The sequence below is a fragment of the Alexandromys fortis genome, unplaced genomic scaffold, assembly GCF_014885135.2.
Source record: "Alexandromys fortis isolate MF-2015 unplaced genomic scaffold, M_Fortis_MF-2015_v1.1 scaffold_99, whole genome shotgun sequence".
In the NCBI taxonomy this organism is placed as follows: domain Eukaryota; kingdom Metazoa; phylum Chordata; class Mammalia; order Rodentia; family Cricetidae; genus Alexandromys; species Alexandromys fortis.
In genome coordinates this window covers 1,774,713-1,799,497 of record NW_026067982.1, presented here as the reverse complement: position 1 = coordinate 1,799,497, position 24,785 = coordinate 1,774,713, and the positions used below count along the sequence as shown (strand labels likewise).

Here is a 24,785-nt window from a genome sequence, read left to right as displayed (position 1 = left end):
GTTTCTGCTTCCACTGAGTCTACTTAGAGAAAATGGCCTAGGACACTTCATGTAGATGAAAGAATCCGATTTTCAAGCAGATTGGATTCTTAAACTCGGTGAAAGATTGAACTGTAAGGTTCCTCTTCACCAAGATTCTACAGCAACAGGTAGAAGTTTCCTGTTCAGGATCCAAGCATGTGATCTTCAGAGCTGCGATGAAGGGGTGCCGGCCGGCCGCTCTGCTGGAGATGCGCTTCTGCTGGAGTAACCCCCAACACTCAGAACTCACCTGGGAAGAGGCAGATGGAGTGTGGAGACAAGCAGCAATCAGAAAAAAATACTACTGAAGACACAAAAGGAAAATACTAGTGAACAGTGAGGCTTTCTGTTTTGTACTCTTTCAGTTTAGCTTCTGAGCAACAGTTCACAATTGCTTTTTCTATTAACCATTCAAGTGGGATAAACCATGGGCTAGCTGAGCCATGGTGCCAGTGTTCTGGCTTTGTTTAAGTGAATGAGTTTCATACCGAGTTGAGGGCATCTATTGTCAGTTCTAGTAAGAAGTGGCCGTGTTTCTTTCTGTGACTTAGTCTAGCCTGGGCTCCAGACGCTCAGGAAGAGTTTACTTAGGGAATTCATTCTTGTTTTCTAGATAGAAAGATCTTCTACGGACTAAAAGCTTTGCCAGTACTATTTCTTGGCTGGATCTAAGGCTTATTTAAGAACGAAAGTTTTTTTAAAAAGCTGTTAAAGGGTATATGTTGCTCCACATTTTTCTACACTAGTCAACCATTTCATCTAGTTCTAGCATGTGCTACTCAGCTTGCTTTGTGCAAGGACAAGCTCCTCTCACTGTACTGCTTCATGCATCCACATATCCACTCATTAGCTCCATAACTGGGTTCTTCAGTTTCCTGGGCCATGAGCATCCTATGCCATAGTCATTTCCCCTTCACACAGCCCACATTATCACTTGTAAGCAATGTATTAGGGAGGTTTGCCAACCTTTAAAGGACTATGCTAAGGGCAGAGATTCACTGACCTCTTCACCTGTTACTCTGAATAGATTTGAGTGATAGTGTGGCAATGTCCAGGTTTGAAGTTTTCAAGTCACAGGGAATAACTGGAACAATAAAAGAATAGTTATTTTACAAACTTACAATTTTTTTTAAAGTATAAGTGTTTTGCCTGCATGTGTATATTTGCACCATGTATGTACCTAGTGCAGAGGAGGGCAGGAGCCCCATATGGTGCTGGAAATCAAATCCCAGTCCTCTGTAAGAGCATGAGTACCTATGTGAGGTTGTCAGAAGCCCTGGACTGGAACTACAGACGCATGTGAGCTGCCATGTGGGGTCTGGGAATTGCACTGAGGCCCTCTGGAAGAGCAGCCAGAGTTCTTAACCACTGTGCCATCTCTCCAGCCCTGCAAACTTGTTTTTGAGAGAAATTTTGCTGAAGGTGGTGATTTGGGTGGAAAAGGACTTTACAGTGCCCTATTCATTCTTATTTTCCAATTGAACTGAGAAAGAAATTAACTTAGAAACAAAAGCAAACAAGCAAAACAAACAAAAAACCTGGCCAAAATGCTTCATGTGATACACTTACCTTTTAAACCATGTTGGGAACCAAGAAGCCAGTTTCTAAATTTATTTCCATGCTTGCCTTCTGAGTCCTGTCTTGCTGAAGATATCAAATTCTCTCCCATAATTTTCTTTCAACAGAATCTACCATATTACCCACCTATCCCCCAAGCATAAATGGCTAAAACAGCTGCCTCTTTCATTCTGGTATATACATACAAACACAAATGAGATGCGCCCCCATCTGTGTATGATATACATTTCTACATATATAAACACACACACACTTTAGTCATTTATTTTTAGTCATTAATCAAAATGTAATTCATTTTAAAGAGTACAGACTTGACATGAGATCATTAGTTCAAGAAAACCCAAGGAGACTGACCCGCTTTTGACAGTATCGTTTTCATTCGAACCCTCTGTGGGGTGTATAACTCTTCTCCACTGCTAACCCTAAGTACAGCACGGTGGAGCAGCCAGGTTCTCCTGGTGAAGAAGCTTATAACATAGACTGAAGACAAGATGTAGTATCTTTGGGTTTCTACGTTGAGGCTCTCCCTAGTTATCCCTGGTACAGAAAAACCAACTACATCCTCTACCTCTCAGAAGGAAACTATGGGGATTCCACAGAATAAAGCTAAATATGTTCTTCTTACTCTAGTTTAGCGTCTTTTCATCTTTACATTTTGTAAGCTGGGGAGAAAAGATTTCCAAGTCATCTGTTTCTAAACTCTCCCCTGGAAGCTCAAGAGTACCCAGACTGCCTCCCTCCTCCTGGAATCCAAGGATGATTGTGAATAGCTAGACTAGAGTGCTTCTTCCTGCTTACCAGGAGCCAGAATATCAAGCAGATTGACCAGGATGGTGGCCAGGCAAATGAGGGACAGCCAAGGAGCCTGCGCACCCAGACGAGCTGGCAGTTAGCAGGCTCCTTCACTGGGTGACTGCCCTCACCCTTCCTGCTTTTACTCAGAGGCTCTGCCATGAAGCCAGGCACTGAACTGGGTGTCCCCTCGTCACAGTCAGAACCAACGACGGGCTCTTTTAACTTAAGAAGTTAGACACAGCCAAGGGGCTGATGGTAGGGTTCAGTGGTTAAACCACTTACCACACAAGCATGAGAATCTAACAGAATCCCCAGAATCTGCATAAACTCAGATGAGGTAGCACACTCTTGCGTCTCTAGAAGTCTGTGGACTAGCTATATATAACTCCATATGTCTCAGAAAAAAAAAAATGAGTAAGAAATCTTGCTCCTAACAAGGTAGAAGACAAGGGCCGTACACTTGAGTTTGCCCTCTGACCTCCACATGTGGACACATGTGATTGCATTCACACACAATGATTAATACCGATGATGGTGGTGGAGGAAGAGAAGGAAATTAGGCATATTCATATTATAATCTGTAAAAGTAATCCACAAATCAATAACAAAACCCTGTAAAAAGTAAACCAAGGTAACCTAGGGCTCCTTGGTTAAGAGCAAATCCTGCCCTTCCAGAGGACCTGAGTTCAGTTCCCAGCACACATGGTGGGCAACTCACAACCTACTATAACTCCTGCTCCAGGGGGGATCTGACACCTTTGGCCTCCAAACTTGTGTTTGCATACCCACCCACAAACACGCATTCACATAACTTCAAATAATAGTTTTTAAATCTCATAAAAAGAAACAGAAACCAAAGTGTTCTACTTCATAAGTTGTTTAAAAAAATAAAAATTAAAAAAAATAAAAATTAATGCAGAAATGAAGTAGCACTTTTATCCATCAGTTTGGTAACATAAAACAATTTCCCCCAGCATTTAGGGAAGCAAGAACAGACCGCTAATGGGAGGGCAGAGTCGGGCAGACACCCAGGACCACCCAGCAGCAGTGGGCTCTACAGCAGTGGGTGCTGGGGTGCCTGGATGGGTGCCTCGGAGACGCTCTGTGTTTTACATGTCACTGACATGCAGAGTAAAGTGACAGTAGGGACGGATGGCAATTTTTGAAAGGGGTCAATGGAACAAGAACAGGGTTTTGGTTTTGTCTCGGGACAGGGTCCTCATGTTAAGTTGCCCACATATCTGAGACTGTTGCTACACACCACCACACCTGGAAACTTGATGTGTTGTTTTTTTAATATCTACTAAAAAAAGGTATCTGAAGAAAATATAGGAGCAGTGTTTATGATGCCTTTCTCTGTATCATTCTGCCTTCAAGCTTCTCGGGGTTGTAAAGTTTTTGCCATCCTACAGGGAGCTAATGCACAGCTCTCCACCCTCCTTAGGAGTTTCTGACTTGCGTCCTTCTGGTGTGGGAGCAGTTGGCTTTACCCTAGGACACGCATGGGCTTCCTAGAACTACCTAGTTCCTTGTTCAGAACTGATCATACGCTCTCCACGGAGGCCCTTAATAAGGAGCCTGTCGACCTGGGAATTACCGGAGAGATGTAGGTTTTCCCTGAGCCTCTCGTGGCATTTGCCTTGGTTTCAGCTATCTCTAAACCGCCGTTATTGCCATGAGGAAGCCAGGGCCTCCACAGGCTCTGTCAGATGAGGAACAACATCATGACTTAGATTTTTCTGCAGCAAAGGCTCCACTCTATGGGAGACAATCAAGGCTTTTTAGGGAGGTTTCACAATGGCAAGAAGGCACGCACTGAGGGAACTGGGGTGATGACATTGGCCACTAGGCCAGCAATGCTTCAAGAGAATAAAAGGAGAGAAGTGAAAAACCTATATGGTCAGTATATTCAAGAAGCAGGTTGGCTCGGAGGCTAAAGAGTTAAACGTCAATCAGAAGCCATGCCTTTGCCTGTGCATCCCGGTTCTCCATTTCTGACTGTTTGACTGGGCTGAAGTACCCCACCTGTCTGTGTCACTATTGCTTCCATGGTGAAAGTGAGAAGAATAATGGTGCCTGTTTTGTTACCAAAATAACATGTGAGGACGGCGATGATATCTAAAGTGTCCCACAAATGTTAGCTATTATCATTCCGTCATCTGGAGAAGCACTGAAGAAACTGAGGATTTAATAATGTCCCTCCATCTAGTGCCTTAAACTACGTATTTACCTCTCAAGACTGTCAGCATCATGTCCTGTTGTGTTGGACTTGGATGAATCTCAGTTTTTACAGTCAAAAAAGTAAGATCATGGCTTTGCCCAAGAACAATGCCATAAATACACGCCAGTGACTACAGTTCCTTCCTCCTGGAGTTCACGCCACACTTACTCGGCTTTTGGAACATGCAAGGCTATTCCTGACAAGCAAGTCAGCCATAGGGGTGGAGGACCCAGTCCTTGGGGGTCTGATTGTCTAAAACGCTGCTGTGTTACTCTAATGCTATATTGTCTAAAAACTACTGTCACAGTACACGCCGACTATAGTTATAGAGGTTCTGAAGGAAGCTGGTACCCCAACCTCTGCAGTCACTTTGCTGGAAATGCCTTGAGTCTTAATAGAAGATGGTGCTGAGCTCGCCTTCTCTCCAGATTTGCTCTCTTTTATGGGTGAGGCTTCTTAGTCCCCAGCCACATTCACTTTCCCTGCATCAATGCATGCTGTTGCATGTTAATTCGGACAAGCTTTTCGGATTCCAACTGTGCACTGGGAAGAACTGGGAAGAAAGCTAACCATGTCATTATTTGTTCCCACTTCCTAAACAATGTAATTCTTGAATAATGAAGTTCTGGCTTGGTGAAATGGCTCAGTGGGTAAAGGCATTTGCTCTCAGACCACCTGAATTCAATCCCTGAGACTCTTGTGGTAGAAAAAAGAAAAACGGCTCTCACAAGTTTTCCTCTAACTTCCACACCCGGGTCAGGCATGCGCTCACATAACACACACACACACACACACACACACACACACACACACACACACAAATTAAATAAGTGCAATAAATTTTTTTAAAAAAATCAAATTTCCTTCGTTTAGTTGTTTTGTTTGTTTGTTTGTTTGTTTAGAACCATTCCAGTAATTTTTCTCATATACTTCTAAAAAAGATGCATGTTCTAGCCCTGAAAAAAATAAATGTCTTTGTCAAAGTACTAAGAGGGTGATTTCACTTGCAGTTTACTTACTAATTTATTCCATAATTTGGGTGTTAATCTTGCTGTCAGATGAATGCAATCAGCTTTTGGACAGGATTTCTTCCTGTGCAGGGGGCTTTCTGCAGCACATTCTCCTGTAATTGCCTCTTGCACACACCCAATGTCTCATTTTCATGCGGGCCCCGTCGAACCCATCACAACCTATAATTAGCAACTAAACAATATTTTTTGAGATTTGATGCCATGCATAAGAGTGATTTGAGTTAAAGTTTCAGTTTATTCCATTTAACTTCTCCGACAAGCTCTCACTGTGTAGGACAGATTTGGCCTTAGAACTCAACAGTCCTCCTGCCTCCGTTCCCTGAGTGCTTTGATTACAGGTGTGCACCAGCACACTCAGAATGATAGCTTAGTGATATTTAAGTTGGACACTGATTTTGACTCCTTTGGGTGTTTCAGTCTTTTCTAAGGGAAATGGCTGCTGTTGCCTCCTGTGATAGGTGTGAAAGTCGATGCTGAGATGAATTCTCCTAGCACTCAGCTTACGGAAGAGGGGAACCCTGTGATTCTTCTTCCTGTCTGCCCTGTTGTTTGGGGTGATTCGTGTCGATCATTGTTTTGACGGGGTCTAGAACCCTGGGTCTATGGGGCATGTCTTTGGGGGATTAACTTAATCAGGTTGTTGATAGGGGAAGGTCTATCTGAACTGGATACGAACAGTCCTGAAGGATATGAATCAGAGAATGTAAGCCGAACCTAGCATCCATCACTCTCTGCTTCTTGACCAGCTCCTGCTGCCGTGACCTCCCTGTGACAGGGAGCTGGCTATACCCTTGAACTGTGAGCCAAAATGAACTCTTTCTCTCTTCGGTTGCTTCTGCTGAGGTATTATCACAGCTATAGGCGAAGAAATGAAGATGTTATCTTGGTGGGATATGCCTTTCCAGATGCCCAGCAGAGAGCTATCTGCTACTTACCAGTTGCCACTCTGTGCATCAGCATAGCTCCGAAAGGTTTCACCTTGTATTGGCTGATTCCTGAAAGCGGGACAAGAACAGTGGGGTTTTTACAAACCTCTTTAGGTCATTCTGATGTTCAGCTTGAATGAAGCGTCACCTTTGTTGCCTAGATGAGAAGTCATTTGCTAGCTGAAATCTACTCAAACTGTATTAACTGGGGCGCTTTCCCATAGAGAACCAGGAGACTTACAACCCAGTGGCATAAAATCCAAGGGGATTTCCTAAGGCCAGAGCTAGAATGGGGTCACTGGGAGGAGCAGGATGAGTAACTAGTCCCTGCTCCTATGAGTAACTAGTCCCTGCTCCTATGAGTAACTAGTCCCTGCTCCTCACACAGGTCTCTGCACCTCAAGCCATTGTGGTGCCAAATAACCACTTGATTCTGTGTCTGCTTTCCTCTTTTCTTTTTCTTGGCTGGCCACCTTCGCTACTTGTGAGCACATAACCAGATGCGATACATCCCAAGGACCTACGCTCATCTGTTTTTCTTTCATTTTCCCAGCCTGGATCAACTAGTATGGATCCATCTAAATTCCTCAGGGGATCTTATTGGCCTAGTCTGGGTAATATGTCTACCCTTTATCCAATCAGATAATGTGACGTGAACTGGCTTCCAAACCCCGAAACCCATCCTCTGAATGTGCGGATTCAGATTAGAAGCTGCCTAGATATTTCATAGTGTGTCATACTACTGTTTTGCTTTACTTTGCTTTGCTTTGTTTTGCTTTGTTTTGAGACAGGATCTCACAAAGCCTAGCATAACTTCAAATGCACTATGTTAAAGAGATTGGCTTTGAGCTCCTGATCTTCCTCCATCTCCTGAATGCTGAGATTGCAAGCACGCCCTACTATCCCCAGCTCAAAAACGTATCTTTATATTTTCCATGGTCTCCATCCTACCACAGAACTGTATCAAATAATTGTTTCTATTTCCACCTTATTGATGATGACGTGACTTTGTGCGATAATCTCATTGTCTTAGAGGGATCTTCTTGCAGATGTTGCTCAGAGGATCTATGACCTATAGTCCTTATTCTGTGCTTCCTTCTCCCTTTCATGTATATGACACCATCCAGACGAGAAAGCCAGAGCCTTGGGAAGTCTGCCCCTCCTAGATGGTAAAGTTGCAGAGTAGGGAGTAGGGTGAAAAATTCTTAAATGCACAGACACAGCCAATGTCTACACTGTAAGCCCCTTGAATCACCTCAGCCATGTTGAAGGGAACCGAACTCACTTACCCAGGAGATGCTGAAATGGAACTTTAGAATGCTGATTTTTCTTTGTCCACACAGAGATTCAAAAGAAAATACTGGGCCAGCAAGATAACTCAGCAAATAACTGAGGACCCTTGTCCCCAAGCCTGATGACCTGAGTTTGTTCACTCCCCACATAGATGGTGGTTGGAGAGTACCAACCGTGAGTTGTCATCTACACACACACACAAATAAATAAATGTGTTTTGTTTTAATGTTTCCAGGAGCCTGACATGTAGCTATTGTGCTTGCTAGTTTCATATCAACTTGATCCAAGCTAAAGTCATCTGAGAGGAGGGAACCTCAACTACAAAAATGCCTCCATGAGACTGGGCTATAGGCGTGCCTATAGGTCATTTTCTTAGTGATTTATGGAGAGGGCCCAGCCCATTGTGCATGGTGCCATCCCTGGGCTGCTGGTCCTGGGTTCTATAAGAAAGCAGGCTGACAAGCCATGAGGAGCAAGCCCGTAAGCAGCCCTCCTCCATGGTGTCTGCATCAGCTCCTGCTTCCAGCTTCCTGCCCTGACTTCCTTTGATGATGAACAGAGCTATGGAAATGTAAGCCAAATAAACTCTTTCCTCCCCAAGTTAGTTTGGTCCTGGTGTTTCATCACAGCTGTAGTAACCCTAACTAAGACAGCTAGTATTCAGTACAATCTTAAAGACAGTATTTATCTAGCAGTTTTTCACAGAAATGTGAGTTTGGACTGATGGGATGACTTTCCAGGGAAAGTAAATAACCTTTCCCCTTCTCTCCTTTCCCATCTAACCACTGCCTTCTGTATAATGGAATGGCCAAAGAAGTTCATGAAGCTTGTCTCTCCCAAAGCTCAGATTTGGTAGAGGAATCAGTCATTATTAGACCAACAAGGGCACATTTTGACATAGACTTGGAGGATACAGGATTCATTGATGCATCAGTCAGAATACCTTAAAATTCTGATTTTGCTGATACTTAGCCCTTCAAAGAAAATAGAAAGCAAGGGCTTTCCTGAACGGGGGGTGATTTTATCCTGGAAGAAGCTGTTGGGATGATCTGGGAAGACAAAGTTAAGGCAAAGCAGCGCTCTTAATTGTATTAGAATCAAAATGAATCTATTGTTTCAAGGACAAAAAAAAAAGGATAAAGTAAATCTTAGAGCAGTGAGCAGCATGATAGGAGAAGCCAAAGCTACAGTTGACAGATGGTAAATGATACAGAATCCACGATGTCTCCCCAGTGAACAGCACAGATGTCACCCACAGAGGAACTGGCAATTCTTAGAACGCATCCTCCAGTATTAATGCAGGAAGTCTCCATGCATTCTGTGTTCATCTAAAACCCTAGTTATAGATGGAAAGAACAGTAGACCCAACCCTTATGTCATGTTTGAAAGTCATTTATAAGTAATGATAACATCAGGTGCGAGGGGAATGGAATTACCGCCTAGTAGAGGTCAAGAGAGGGAGACTACGGCCAGGTTTCCAGCTGCCCACCTCTGCTGCACTTCCTTCCCTTCTGCCTGCTGACTTGACTCCTGGCGGTTTGCTTCTCCACTGCTACTTTTGCCAAGTGGCAGCAAAGCAACTTCTCCATTTTTTTACACTTAGGGCCTCAGAGGGCCTTTTTCTCTCTTGACATTGAGTCAACACCCCTCTCCCCTCTGCCCCTGCGGCACAAAGACAGCCCCCAAGGGGAGTGAGGACAGTTCTCCCAAGGAAGGCTTCTACTGTCAGAAATGTAGAAGAGACATCAGTCAAGTAGAAAAACCACATGTCTGCCCATCCGTTACACAATAGCACACAGGTGCTTTTACATCCTGTGGCAAGTGAGAAAACTTCACCGGTGGAAAAGCACCGAAGGCCGGAAATGCTGTGTGCAGGGGCAAGCCGGGACAGAAGAGCAGCTTGGTCAGGCCTTGTCCTCCAGCTGGAGCTTAGCAATTCAGCTAGACTTCCTGGCTGGCAAGCCCCAGAAAACCCTTCAGTTTCTGCCTCCACAGCCCTAGAATGATAGATACACGCTGCCGGGCCTGACTTTTTAACATGGGCTCTGGGCCTTGAACTCTGGTCCTCACGCTTGCAGAGCAAGCCTTTGCATTTGACTGACAGTCATCTCCTTGGTTCCCCACTGTTGATACTTACAGTGCATTAATTTATTCAGTCTGTGCAATCTATCATTTACCACACTATGCAATACGCCTCAAAGGGGGGAAAAAGCTATTCCTTCTGTTTAATTGGAGCTCTGGACCTCTGATCTTATTTCCACCTCCCCTCCCTCCCTGCCTTAGGACAGGTAACCACTATTCTCTCCACGTACAAATGTGAACGTGCCAAATTTGCTTTTCTATGCTACGTTTATTTAACACGGCATTTGCCAGCTCTGTACGTTTTGTTACAAAGACAAAAATTTCTTTGTTCCTTTCTTAAATACTCAAACCCAGTTTTTCTGTATTCTGCATCTCACTCAGACAACTCGCACACTTCAAATCCCATTAAATCTCCCTCTCCAAAGAGGTGGAGGACAATAAGAGAAAATTATGGAGCAATATCCAGTCGTTAGACAGCACTCCAATGTTTTGCGATACTTGTGATATTAGATGTCTAATTCAATAACCCTCAAGCCTCAAGAAAGTGGTTTTGCCAAGATTGTCCATTTGCCTTTGTGTATGCTTGGAGAGTAGAGTAGAATCTAAAATCATGAGCATTCTGCACGTTATTCATTTGTACCCCGTCCCTTTCCAAGACAGGCTTACAGTGGCTCCAGCCTTGGCCTGGTAATCCCATGCATGACAGTCAAAAGCCGCAGAGACAGAACAAGACACTCCCTGAATACCCTGAAGCATGCTTTCCTAGCCCAGAATATGATCAGGAAATCCCTGACTCTTTAAAAAGTTTTGTGTTGTGTTTAAAGCAACAATCCCCATTCTATTCCTTCAAAGGCCACTGTCCTCAGGAGTTACCCTGTCACCCAGCTGGGAACTAGGAATCAGCTGAAGTCCTTTCCTCTGTGGCCTTTTCCCACCTGCCCCGCCCCTAAGCATCCTTAGTACCATCTTGCCCCGCCCTCTGTCCAGATTCATGCCTTGAGCTTCTCTCCCCTGACTAGTGTGACAGTTGCCCTCTGTAGGAACTTGTCCCCATCCTTTACTCCAGGATCAAGTGTCCATTCTGATCTACTGTGCGATTGCAGCCCTCCCACGCTTCCCTGATGTCTTCTCACTGTCTCTAGGATGGAGTTGAAATTCTTGCTCATAGGACCCTGAGATCTCTCAAAGCTGAGCCTCATCTCTCTGAATGGCCTCTTCCAAGCCTCCTTTCCCTGTCACCTCCCTCCAGACACTGAGCCAGTACGTGTTACTCAGAGTGGCTCCTATGGTCTACCTCTGTGTAATTTACCTTTCCCTACCTTGCCTAGACCCCTTCCTTCTCCCAAAATTGACCCCATGTTCAAGACTCCGTGACACCTCCTGGCCCAAGCTGTTTTCACAACTCACCCCTTAAAGATCAAACATTCTCTTCCTATGTCTCCCTCTGTCTGGGGATCCGTAAACTGTCATAGTATTTTCTCTTCACTGGAGTGAATGACCTTGGGAAAAAAAGTCACACTGCGCTGTTTCTGTTGTCCTTGGCACATAGCATTTTTACCTTACACATTTGCAATGTTCTATAAGTGTTGACAAAGCCCATGCTCATATGTGTGGATGAATAAGTTAGGGCTCTTTGGTAGTGGCATTCTTTCCACTTCTATAACTGTGGGGAGACAGTTCAACTTTCCCCACACAGGGCTGGGAGGTTCTGTGTGTTGCAAAGATCTTGCTGCAGGAAGCAGGCATATGAACATTGGCAGGCTCTCAGCTATTGATAAGAGCATCAATTCTGTGTCGGGTATAGAAAACTGTGTCTTCTATCTTTGGTCTATAGTACACAGAAAGACTGCATGGGAATTCATTGAGTTTGGGTAATGAGTGAGCCTGTGTTTCTCCCAAGGATCCCTATCCCTTAAGCCTCTGTGTGTCAGGCAAATGTATGTGTAGAAAGACTAAGTGAAATCTGTTAATATCTCAGCTAGAAAGAAAAAAACTCTAAATCACACATATGTGCAAGTGTGTGTGTGTCTGTGTGTGTGTGTGTGTGTGTTCTGCAGTCAAAGGCTGAGGTTGTCTGTGAATACCTGTGGATTGGGAGGAGACTTCAAAATTTTAGGGAATCTCATCATTCTTGGTCAGTTGAAATATGTACCTTCCCAGGGCATGGATGAGCTAACTGAATCACTCAGTGTTCCATCCAGGCTCTGAACATTGACAGGGCAAGACAGAAGTGAAGAAGTAAAGAATGCCGTTAAAATTGCCAAGTACCAAGTGACCATTGCAGAGTCACCCTGTGGGAGGCATACTCAACAGAAAGTGAAGACATCCCTGAAGCGCGAGCCATAGCTATTACTGTCACTGCAACTCATATGCCTCCGGTGACAGGTTCTGATAATAATGTTATTTAGAAGTAAAAGTTACCGTGTAAAGCATGGGAAATTTTCTTTTTTAAAAAATATTTTTTATGGTTTACTTAACTTTATTTTATGTGCATTGGTGTGAAGGTGTCAGATCCCCTGCAACTGGATCTTCAGACAGTCGTGAGCTGCCATGGTGGGTGCTGGGAATTGAACCCGGGTCCTCTGGAAGAGCAGTCAGTGTTCTTAACCACTGAACCATCTCTCCAACTGTGGGAAATTTTCTTAAAGCCTGCCACAGTTTAAGTAATGGTTGAAAAATGAAGACATATCTCAGCAATGGCCTAATAAATCAGGGATTGGAAGTGGTGCCTGCTAGGACCAGTATCGTAAGATTTCCATGCTCAGGAACTTGTTACTGAAAATTAAGGTTTCCTACTTGTGGTTCTTTGTGTTCTTGGGTGTAAATAGGTCGTGTGTGACCTGATGGTGTGAGGGAAAACTTACAAAGGCTCTGTAAGTGTGGATTCTGGAGAAACACAAGGGCTGTTCGCTCCCTGTACTTCCCTAGGCATAATGCATAAGCACACGGAAAAGCGAAACTGAAAACTGAAGAATATTTTTATCTCATAGTAGAGATCACAGAGGCCAAGAAACCTTTCTGTAAGGTCCCAGTAAATATTTTAGACTTTGTACATCGGATGGTCTTCAACACATTTTCTCTGTTCTGCCATTGTAGCACAAAAGCAGCCCCAGACCATGAACAGTTAAGCATGGCTGTGTTCTACTGAAATCTGAAGGCTAGAAACTTGAATCTCATGCAGTCCCCACATGTCACAAATATGTTTCTTTTGTCTTTGTTCAAAATTTAAAATAAAATCATTAAAGCAGTTCTTAGCTGGTGGGCCATATAAAAACAGGAGGCAAGCTTCAACACATAGATGAACACTGTGTGATTGTCATTGTAGTCTTGATCTTATTCTATTTAAAGCTGATCAACCCCATCCCCTATAAGAAAAAAAAAGGAGCTAGGCTGTTTTGTCCTGTGTAGAAGCTAAGGGAATTTTCTTTCTTTCTTTCTTTCTTTCTTTCTTTCTTTCTTTCTTTCTTTTTTTTTCCTGCTTTTTCTCATTCTGAAGAAGCTGGTTGATTCTCGGTATGAATGTGGAAAAACTAAATTGTTCACCTGTGTTTCCCAAATCCTCAGAGACTAGTCTCCATTTCAGACAGCCTGGGTGATGAGTGAGCCCTGTGTTTCCCACAAGGAACCCTATCCCTTAAGCCTCTGTGTCCCAGGCAAATGTATGCATGGAAAAGCTAAGTGAAATCTATTAATATCCCAGCTAGAAAGAAAACTCTAAAATTACACATATATGCAAGTGTGTGGTGTGTGTGTGTGTGTGTGTGTGTGTGTATTTTGCAGTTCAAAGTGTAGTCAGCAGAAAAGGCTCTCACACTGTTGCATGGGGAGGAAACCGGTGTCTTTGAAATAAAATACCCTGCCATTGGCATATCCAGGCTTGAAACCCGGCTGCAGCTTTTAGCTTCCACCACATGTTTACATTGGAAATCTCTCTGTGCACATATAGAGTTTGTTCTCTTATGAAATCATGTCTCTAGGGAAGGATAATTTAAAGCCATTTCCGTTTGTTATGTCTGAGCTGAACTAGACTATTAGGGCTTGTTAACGCTGGATAAACTTGAGCCCTATAACTGCCTTCATCTGCAGATTATAGAATCTATCCAACAAATTGCATTCTGATGTTCTCAGAATGATGGCTCAGCAAGCAGGGGTCTTCTCATTTATATTCTATCACCACAACTGTCTTAGGAATCACGGCTCTGACTTTTCATCCTTACTTGGTGTAGCAGCAATGATCTAACTGTCAGATGGCCAAACGCAGCAGTAATCGAGACTCTAAACTACATCTGCATGCTCCCATCGCTGAGCAGGCAACGGCGGGCAGCAGAAAATTGCTGGCGAAGCATCTTTCTTCAGCGTGTCTCCCTTCCCCGCGCCCCCATCCCCAGTCTTAGCATAAATCAATGTTAGGTCCACTGAAATATCGTGTGTGGTCTGCACTTAGAAATTTCATTTGAAAATTACATTGTGGCAACCATGAGACAGGGGGATAAACTACAATAAGTTTCTCTCTGCTAGTGTTTAAGTAAACAGAGCTAAGTGAAGATAGACAGTTGCCCTGATTTAGTGAAGGGGAGGTGGTGGTTGCCCCAGTATATTCAACTCCCTCCACCTTCATCCATCAAACCTGCTGACCACACTTGCTGCGATGCTTACACAGAAGGCTGTGGCTTATTGCTGCTCTCTGTTTCCCATACCAAGGTGATCCAGAATAAAACTGCATCTGTCTGGCTTTGTTTCTGAAGGAACCTACCAGAATTTTAGACACAGCTTCAGGAAAGTTGTGGGTGGGATGACATAGCAGTGGTGTGCCCAGGCAGCGTGTCAGCCTCCGGTTCTAGAAAAGGAATCTTTTCCTTGTGGCCCTGCAGAACTCAGCTTTACAATAACTGAGGGAAGGTGCTGTCTAGGCCCTCGTGTTGGTGGTCTAGCTGGCAGTAGGATATGGAGACAGATAAGATGGGGACCTCGCTGAAAGGCAACTGTGTGTTTAAGGCACCCTGATCTAAACCAGACACCAAGAATGTCAGAAATGGAGGCTAGACATGAGGTAGGGCATTTGATGGGAATAGAGTTTTAACTTAGGAGGGAACGAATCTGCTACACTAAAAGAGCAAAAATTCAACCATAAAAACATAGAATATGTGTGTGTGGAGCGGGGGTAACTCCTATCCATCCTTTGGCCTCTCCCTACACAAAGCTTATAGTCTGATGGAGGAGTAAACCTGAGCCAAAGAGCCTAGTTTCTCCCTCAAAGGAGAGGGCTACCTTGAGGGGACAAGGAGCGCTGCAAGAGAGTCAAACACACTTCACAGGCCTTCACTAAGAAAGGGGGTAGGCATCGGTGTAAAATCATTTTGTGGAGGAAAGTCATCATGCACATAGCATGTGTAAGAGGCTGCGAGGAAGTGAGGACGCACACACACACACACACACACACACACACACACACACACACACGGACTGGAGTCAGGAGGCAGCCCGCAATGGAGTTCTGTCTTTACTCAAGAGCAAATGGGAACTGTTGACCTGCTTCAAGCAACAAAAGGGATTAGGCCATGAGATTTGCTTGTTGACAAGGCACTATTGTAGTGGAGAGAAGAGATTAGATGGGTAAATGAGGGGGTCCCCCTGGGAAGCAGACGTGATTGTCCAGGTGGGTAATGTTAATTGCACCGAGGTGGTGGGGGCGAGGATAAAGAGACGGCATTCATGGGCTTGGTGTATGTCTCAGCCGTAGATCATTTCCCTGGTATATTCAGGACCCTTTGTTCCAAGCTGGGGAAGAGGGACCGAGGAGAAGTACAGGAGGTGAATTCATAATCTGACTATTATCTTGGTCTTGGATATACTATCTGAGGTACCTTTCAGACAGAATAGTGAAGAGGGTGAGGAGGTCTGAGCACGTCATTGTCATGTCCCTATGGGGGCTACTGAGCCATGAGTATACATAAGTAGATATTGACCGAATGCCTGGTAGAGTTAGTTAATGGATGAGCCCAGGGTCTCTGGGGCATGTCCTTAAATAGAATATACATGCTATTCAAACCTCTGAGGATAATCAAATGTGTGTGATCCTCTCCTGTCACCGTTTCCATAAAACAAATCAAATTCAGTGCGCGGCAGTGCTTTCCAGATCATAGATTATTTATAAAAATATTAGGAAAAGGAACGATATCATAATCTCAAGAAGGAAAAAGGAGCCATGGTTCTTACTGCTTATGGTGTTGTATGTTGGTGATGTCCTATTATAAGAATTTCACATATCACTTAAGCTTGAGGCCGGCCTGGGCTAGATAGCAATCTCCCGCCTTAAATAAAATAGCGAGAGGAGAATTGCCGAGTGTTAGTGTATGAGCATTTTTAAATCCCACATTTTTTTCCAGCTTTGTCTCTGCTTTTGCTTTGAATTCCCACTGTAAAACTTGACTTACAGAAGGGGGCAATTGCCATGCCACAGCCAGAGTGAGGCGCTACCTTGAAATTTCTCCCACCAAAACAAGTCAGTCCATTACTTTTGAAACTAGCTTCATTCAAACTTTGAGGACTTAGGCAGAATGTAGTCAGATTCCTTGTCAGAATAAGTGGTTTCTAAGCCCATTGCTGACAGTCTGTGCCCTCTGAAGTTTGACAAGCACTTCCTTCACCGTTCCCAGGGCTGTCTGCAGCTTTGTCCTCTGCCCTTGCACAGGAATCAGCCTTTGTGCTCTGCTTACAACATCCTGACACTTGACTTTTCCACATTCCTCCTACCCATTCCGAAAGCCTAAGAAGTACTTGGTGAGCACGTCCTCACAGCAATATCAGGGCCCCCACCCTGTGTCTCTGCTCAGGTTGTCTGTATTAGCTTTTTTTTCTCCCCACCATGTCAAATATCTGACAAAAGGCAGGCCAAGGAGATGAAGGATTGATCCTGCCTCGTGGTTTGAGAGGACAGCATATCATGGTGGAGAGGGCACAGTTAGGAGAGCAGCCTGTGATGTGGTGGCGGGATCATGAGGCCTTTTGTGTTTATCTCAGTGGACTAAATAAATCAGAGGGAAGGAGATTGAAGCTGGAACCAGGACTAGGCTAACCCATAAGACTCACTCCCAGTGACCCACATCTAGCAAGGCCCCAGCCCCTGAAGTTCCCATAACTTCCCAAAGAACTGCTGGGTACTAAGAACTCAAGTTTGTGGGGACAGTCACACTCAAACCATGACAACCTCATTCTCTGTATTGCCCGTTTTCAGTTCGTAGCTCGTTTCATTCTTTTAGCTCTTTCTATTATATTTAACGAATACGACTGCAAATTTATCAAGTGACCAATTAGCTTCAGTATCCTCCAAGTAAATTGAACATTTTAAAACTCATCTTAATATTATCCAAAACTCAGACATTTTACTTAAAAAGCTTAGCCCCTCATTTCGTTACCAGTTTCAGTGTAACTCTGGAAACACGGGAGGGTGCAATGGTACTTGGGCTCATGGGTCTATTAGATTCTCTCATCTCGTCTATCCGCCTGTATCCTGGGAATTTTCTGCTCCCTCGTTAACAAGCCCTCTGATATCAGCTGCCCAGATTGTCTTTTTGCTCTGCCCAATCTGACAGTTTTGCTGTTGAGATTATTCTAGGAGTTTGGGATTTCTTTTTAATCCCAGTGAAAATAGACTAATCGTTATTGTTTTCTTTTAAAAAATATTTATTTATTTATTATGTATACAATATTCTGTCTGTGTGTATGCCTGCAGGCTAAAAGAGGGCACCAGACCTCACCACAGATGGTTGTGAGCCACCATGTGGTTGCTGGGAATTGAACCCAGTACCTCTGGAAGAGCAGGCAAAGCTCTCAACCTCTGAGCCATCTCTCCAGCCCTCGTTATTGTTTTCTAGTTAGAAACAAAACATAACACTGGGGAGGAGAAGAATATGATCAAAATATATTTAAGGTTAAAGTTTTCAAATAATAAAACATTAAATTATAAAAAGAAATGTTAATAGGTTTTGAGAGCTGGGAGGGAAAACACTAAATGGAAAAGTCTTTTACGATCATTCTGAGAGAAATAAGAATTTGGTGATCAAGGACTCACACTTGTGTGTGCTACATTCACCCACACCCCCATCAGAAAACAGTCACACTCAACTGTCTGCGACCTTCTTTACTGTGCAAGTCTTTGTGAGCAAGCTTATGCCTAAGAAGTAACACCATCAATTCTGGTGGCAAAGCACAATATTCCACTAAATAGCTGTGTCTTAATCCATTAACATTTCCCAATTGTTGGTCATTTCATTTTTTTAACCAATTTTTACAATTATTAAAAATTTATGATGACCATTCTTTTGTAGCCAGATTTCTATGCTGGTCTGTGTCTTTAGGATGCATCCCCGCGTAGCCTCGGTGGACCCTACACAGGTTTTCACATGTCTCCTCGAATGGCCTGTTGGAAGCATATCATTGGCATGATCAGGAGCGCCTCTGAGTTCCCAGTCATGCTCACATGAAAGTGATGTCATACTGGCTTCGTGTTGGCTTTGTTTTGATTGACTACTGGAGGCAATGTGTGTCTTTTTAAAAGGAGATATTGATTGTCCATTTGTGTTTTCCTTGTGATGACTCGCTTGTTTGGACCTGTCTGGACATTCGGTGAGCGTTATGGTCTGTTGGTCCGTGGAATGCAGAATCTGGGCTATAAATTATTCTTCAGTTCAATTATATGATGTGCCAACCCATGATAAAGAAAATACTGACAATCGTCAGAAAGTAATTTTGAGAAGATTATTTCATGATTAAAGTATTCCATCAAGCTGAAGTGTCGTTACAAATGGAGAAATTTATAATACCTGTTAAAGATGTGCCAATCCTAGACAGGATGGGGCTGAGCTGGATGCTGTGTTACAGTCCAAGCGAGTACCATAGAAATGCTAAAAAAAAAACGACGACAACAAACACCTCCCCAATCCCCAAATCCACCCTGCTGGGGGTGGCGCAGCCCACCACCTGCCCGAGCTGCTTGACCAGCCTCTCCTGGTACAGCCCACCCCACCTGCCTGAAGCTGCCTCTCCAGCTTTTACGACGCCTCCAAGATGAAATTTTTCCTCCTTCCTCCCTCCACCTTCCCCGAAACCGCCGCGGGGAGAAAGGAAAACAGACCCCGCCGAGAGGAACCGGCCGGCAGAGCTGTCCGAGGTGGGGAATTGGCTACTCCAGAAGGCAGGGAGGAAAGTACAAAAAACATAAAGCACACCTCGCTTTAATCCCTTCCGTCTGCTCGGAGCACCCAGAGAGCTCATAAAGTCTCCCTTTCTGGGTGACTGGATTCCTTTAGCTCGGGGCAGGCAGGGTTTTGTTGTTTAAGGAGAGGGGCTCAGGGAGCTGGGGCAAGGAGAAAGGCTACCACTCGGGGATGAAATCTCCTCGCCTAGTTCAAGGTACTCAACTGTAAATACAAACAGCTGCGGAGGGAGGGGCCGGCTTGACCCGCAGGCCTAGGCAGGCACCTCTGGGCAGCCTGGAGAGGTGCGGGTTCGCCTTTGTGCCCCCTTTGGCGGACCCAAGGGGTCATTTTGAATGGTCGAGTGCGGTGGGGTGGCGTGCTTTCTCTCTATGGAAAAGTGGTTGTTCTGCGCCAGTGTTTAGAAGCTGGGGCTGTCGGTTCCTTTTGTTTGAAATAAAGACTTTAGAGACCAGTCCTCTCAGGCAGTGGAAAAAATGAGAAAGGAGGGGGAAACTTCTCCAGTCTGCCTTTGGTGTGAGTCCTTTTTTATGTGTTTGCTTTTGACCTTTTGCAGTGTTTGCAGGGTAGGGGAACTGGGCCTGCTCCATCTGGACTGAGCTCCTGGGTCCCCAACAGCAAACACTTAAAACAATCAAAACAATTTATTTGGCAGTTTCAAGAAGAATCCCTGAAGTGCGTCTGGTCTCTGGTGCCTTTGAACTGCTGGCAAAGGCAGCCATAGCTTGTTCCTTTCCCCAGCCCTGCCCAACCTCTTCCAGGCTTCCTCTCGCTGCTCACCCCTGCCTACTCCTGCTCACCCCCTGTTCCCCCCTCACTGCTGTAAGGCCTTTCCCACCTCTCCAGGAAAGACATCCTCGCCATCATATTGGGCTGTTTTGAACACGCGGTATCCTCCAAGAAGACATATTGTCTTGATTTCTGTTTCTCTCTTTCATTGGCTGAACTCCTGGACAGTAGAGTCAGGCGTGGGTGTCCAGCCTGAGGAGGCAGCAGCAGTCATGATGCCTCCGTTGTTTCTCCATACGTTGGGCACTGTTGTTATAAGCAGTGTCTGCAATCTTCTCGACAACCCTGTTGTCATAGGTGGTATCTCCATTTACAGATGAAATTGAAGCTTGAATGTTTGAAATTGAGCTCACATGACTAATAAATGCTTAGACCCAGAGCTTCCTCACCTCCATTTCAGAACCTCGTGTTCTGATATTGAGAAAGTCATGCTAAGTGATGAACTGAAATGGGTTTTGCATCTGGGGAACCTTTGCCAAGAATGTGAAGAACCACAGCCTTATGCTTGGTTCAGATGTGCACACATATACATGCACACACATACTCACACATGCACACACATACACACATGCACACACATGTGCGCACATACACACAAATGCACATGCACACACATACTCACGTGCACATGCACACGTGTGTGCACACATGAGCACACAAACATGCATACACACACTCACACAGCCATATCACCCTCATGTAATGGGAATGGGGTGGAGAAGAGAGATTGTTGGCATTTTACCTTCTTTCCTTGATGTGGTTCTTGTTCCTTTGCAATCTTTATAGTTACCTCCAAAGACAGTAAGCTAACCAGGATAAAGTCACTGCTTTTGTAAGTCTACAGCAATCAAATATCAGCCTTGAATTAATAGAGAGCTCCCAAGAAGATATCTACATATAGTCCCCCATGGAATACGGAAAAATAACTGAATAAACAAACAAATCAGAATATATAGAAAGGATTACCAGTGCCTGATATCTGAGCTTTCAAAAAAAAAAAAAAACTACCCAGAAATCTTAGCTTTTATCATGCTTATTAACCCATGACTAGAGGACCTAACATCATAAATGGGAAAAAGCTAAGAGAACTGTATTAATATCAGCAACTATTGCAATGATTAATATTTCCACTATTTGCCAAGTAGTTGCGGGATTTTTCATGTATTAGCACATTTACATTAGCTTTCTTTTTCTCCTTTAAAATGTGCTTTTATTATTTTATTTTCCGTGAGCCTTGTTCATGCACTATCAACATCACTTCTACTCACTCTGGGTCGTTTTCATAGCAATGCATTCAAGGTGAGGAAGTGGAGGCACACAGTAAGTTGGGTTCCGGCATACTTGGTTCACAGTTACACTGTGGGAAGCATGATGTAATGTAACATACATAGCCTGTTCTCACTATTGCTTCTAGCCTGCTTTTGTAGGGAATGAGTGTCTATTAGGGCAGATGCCAATGTGTTTTGCACTGTCCTGGGCACTGCCAAGGGAGGGCAAGCAGCGGGAATTTGTCCTGATAAGCAACTCAAAATGGGCCAAACCTTTCTGCACCGAACCTAGCTTCTCTCAAACTAGTATTTCCCAGTTGCCAATTTGGGATAAAAACCTGCATTACCATAGTTGAGGCTGTTCCTAAAAGAAGGACTTTTAGCACAAAACAGTTGTATTTCCTAGTCAACAAACTTAGCCCTTTGGTTACTCTCCACGCAAGAACACCACATCTATGTTTCAAAGAGGCCCAAGCAAACTATGAATGAAACAAACTTTTCTAACTCCTAATACTTAGGAAACTGGTATTGTATCTAGAGTACATGTTTGATGAGGGAACACAAAAGATCAGTAGTTAGGAAACATGCATACACCTGTATAGTATGCATGTCTGCAGAAAATGCATGCATATAAGGATTTCACATCTAAACTATAAAAGTGTTACTCCATATCAGGTGAATTTTTCGTTGTTTGCATGCTCTGGGTTAGGCCAAGAGGAGAATCAGAAGTGTCTTCAGGAGTGAGATGGCTGTTCTCCCTCAGCTGAGTGCACTCTGACTTCTCCCTCGATTTACCCTTTACCCAGTGGCTGCTGTCACCCCGTAGTTCAAGCAATAGGGCTAGGGTGGGCGTCACTCACCTCTGCAACTCAAGACTTGTGGGGAGTGTGTGCTTATGAGTCATTGTGCCCTGATGTGAGCTAGACATCGCAGGCCCTGCTGTGCTTCACAGACACACAGGGAGAAGACACAACTAGAATCTAGGATGTTAGAACCCATGACAGAGACTCGTGCGTGGGAAGGTACACTCCTGACTAGTACCTGACTTGCTTTTCCATCCATGTTCCAAGGGAAAGCAGGGCCACAATGAACTGCCTTCTCTAGCTGGCAGCCTGTGTGGCAAACCCAAGGCCTGCTGAATATTTATCTTAGCTTTGCTTTGCCGTGGTCCGTCCCCCCACCGCCCCCACCTCCGTCTTCCTGGTCTCTGGATTGCCCGTGTTTATATATCCCCCTACTCCATCCCCAGCCCGCGCACCCCCCATCCTCTCCCTGGCCTCAGAAGAGCATTCTCCTGACGCAGGACATGCATGAAACAGAGCGCCGCACAGGCAACCACCAGGCATGGGGGGGGGGGGCACCAATTAGAGACCAGAGTGACCGGCGTGAGCAGGGGACATCCAGAAGGACGCTTTGCTACTGCGGAGTGGAGCCTAATCCCGTTACAGGCGGGTAGAGACTCCTGGGGCACAAAAGCCTCCTTCCTGCTGGGCCCGGAGGGGTGTCATTGGAGGACTGCAGATCTGGGGAAGGTTCTGCTAGCCAGCAGCTCCCTTCCCCCCAGCCTCCAGCCCCCTAGATTCTCTTTTCTTTTGCAGTGACACACACTGCAGAGCCTCTGAGGTCATTTGTTTCCCACAGCCTCACAGGGCGCTGTGGCAACAAGGGGGACAATGGTCTCTCACAGGAATGATGGGAGGCCTTGTTTTGCCTTAAATAAGCCCCTTCAAGGGAGCAGTAAGGTCTGTTGTGTGTGTGGTTTGTTTCTTCAGAAAATCCTCCTGCCCATAGTTCCAGTGTGGAGTACTCAGGCGACTTCAATTGAGGACATAAAGAATCCTATGTGTGTGAGAGAGGGTTTAATTTTATTTTTGTTGCCGCTTTGAGACCAGAACTGTGTTTTCCCTTCTCTCAGTTACCCTTTTTACACTCGTGATCCCTGGACCCCAGCATTCTTTGGATAGTTTTAGGCAGGAATTGGCAGGTGCTGGGGGCAGAGCATCGATCGATGCCCACATCTCCTGTCGGCCTCCAGTTGCCCTCTTTGGCAAGGGAGCCCAGCAGGAATTTCGAAATGTGTTCCTTCATTTTTCACCTCATCCTGAGTCTGAAGAAAGTGCTTGAAAGGGGAAGTGAGGGGAGGGGCTGGGGCTCGCAGCAGAGGGAAGGTAGAAACTGAAGAGAGAGGTAGGCTCTGTCTGTCACCTCAGCCCGGGAAGAAGGAGGCCTGTGTAGGAAACTGAGAAGGAGGGCTGAGTGCCTGGTCCAGCTGTGTGATAAGGAAAGACGCGCAAGGCGAGCCGTCTACCACACTCTGATGGCCCCGCTAAGAAACACAGCTGTCCGCTTGTCTTCTGGTGTTCTGCGCAGGCTTTCAGGCCTTCTAAAGGAACATAGCTTAGCTGTGGAGGCTGCATGAGTAGCGTTGCTACCTGGAGAAGCTTTGCACATGTTGGATCAGGCTGTGCCATACAATCTTGGTATTTCGTCTGGGGAAACTGAGGTTCCCAAGACCGTGCGATGAGATCAACTAAGGTCACGACTTTGGATTATAACTAAGATAACCTTACTTTCCAGTCATTACCCAACCATGTGGACCAGTGTGGTCTAGAAATTCTTTCTCCTTGTTTCAGAAAAGAAAAAAAAAAGCAATTATGACTATCTCTGATCTGATCACCAGTAGTGCCCATCAAAAATCATTTCTTGCACACTGGGGAGATGGCTCAGTGGTTAAGAGGACTGACTATTCTTCCAGAGGACCTAGGTTCAATTCCTAGCACCTACATGGCAACTCACAATTGTCTGTAAATCCAGTTCCAGGAGTTCTGACACCCTCCTACAGACATACTTGCAGACTAAAAACCAGTGCACTGAACAAAACAAAACAGAATTGCTTCTTGTTTTGCTTTAAGGTCATCTTTTCTTCCTTTGAGTTCTATAAGTCATATTCCTGTTTATAAAATTGTATGACTTCTACCAAACTCAAAAGCTATTGGCTTTCTGACCTAGTGGTTTTTTTTTTTTTTTTTTTTTTTTTTTTTTTAAGACAGGGTTTCTCTGTGTACCTTCGGAGCCTGTTCTGGAACTCACTTTGTAGACCAGGCTGCCCTCAAACTCAGTGAGATCTACCTGCTTTTGCCTCCCAAGTGCTGGGATTAAGGGTGTGCACCATCGCCACCCAGCTACATTTTGAATATTTTTTGTGAAATACACAGGAAGGTGAGTTTTCCAGATGTATCTATTGATTATGCTCTTACAAATATATAACGATTCAAACACTGATATCACTTTGTGGTTAATTTTAAAAAATGAATTGTCTTTTGAGTTTAATGTACACCTCCAAGATTAATTCTTAGCCTCTATATCATTTTAACTTTTCACAGATTCTGAAGTAGTCTCCTGGAAGTTTGACAAATGAGTTGACATACTGTTTCCTTTCTCTGCATCATTGGTTTATTTTAATTTATTATTTATTTTTATTTTATGTGCACTGGTGTTTTGCTTTCATATATGTCAGTGTGAGGGTATCATGTTCCCTGAAACTGAAGTTCTAGACAGTTGTGAGC

The 24,785-nt window shown here is 44.5% G+C and overlaps 1 protein-coding gene across 9 annotated transcripts in view; it reads left to right on the top strand.

Moving 5' to 3' along the window:
• Positions 1-24,785, top strand: part of Rad51b (RAD51 paralog B) — a 599,994-nt gene that overhangs the window by 455,407 nt on the left and 119,802 nt on the right. The window lies entirely within an intron of this gene.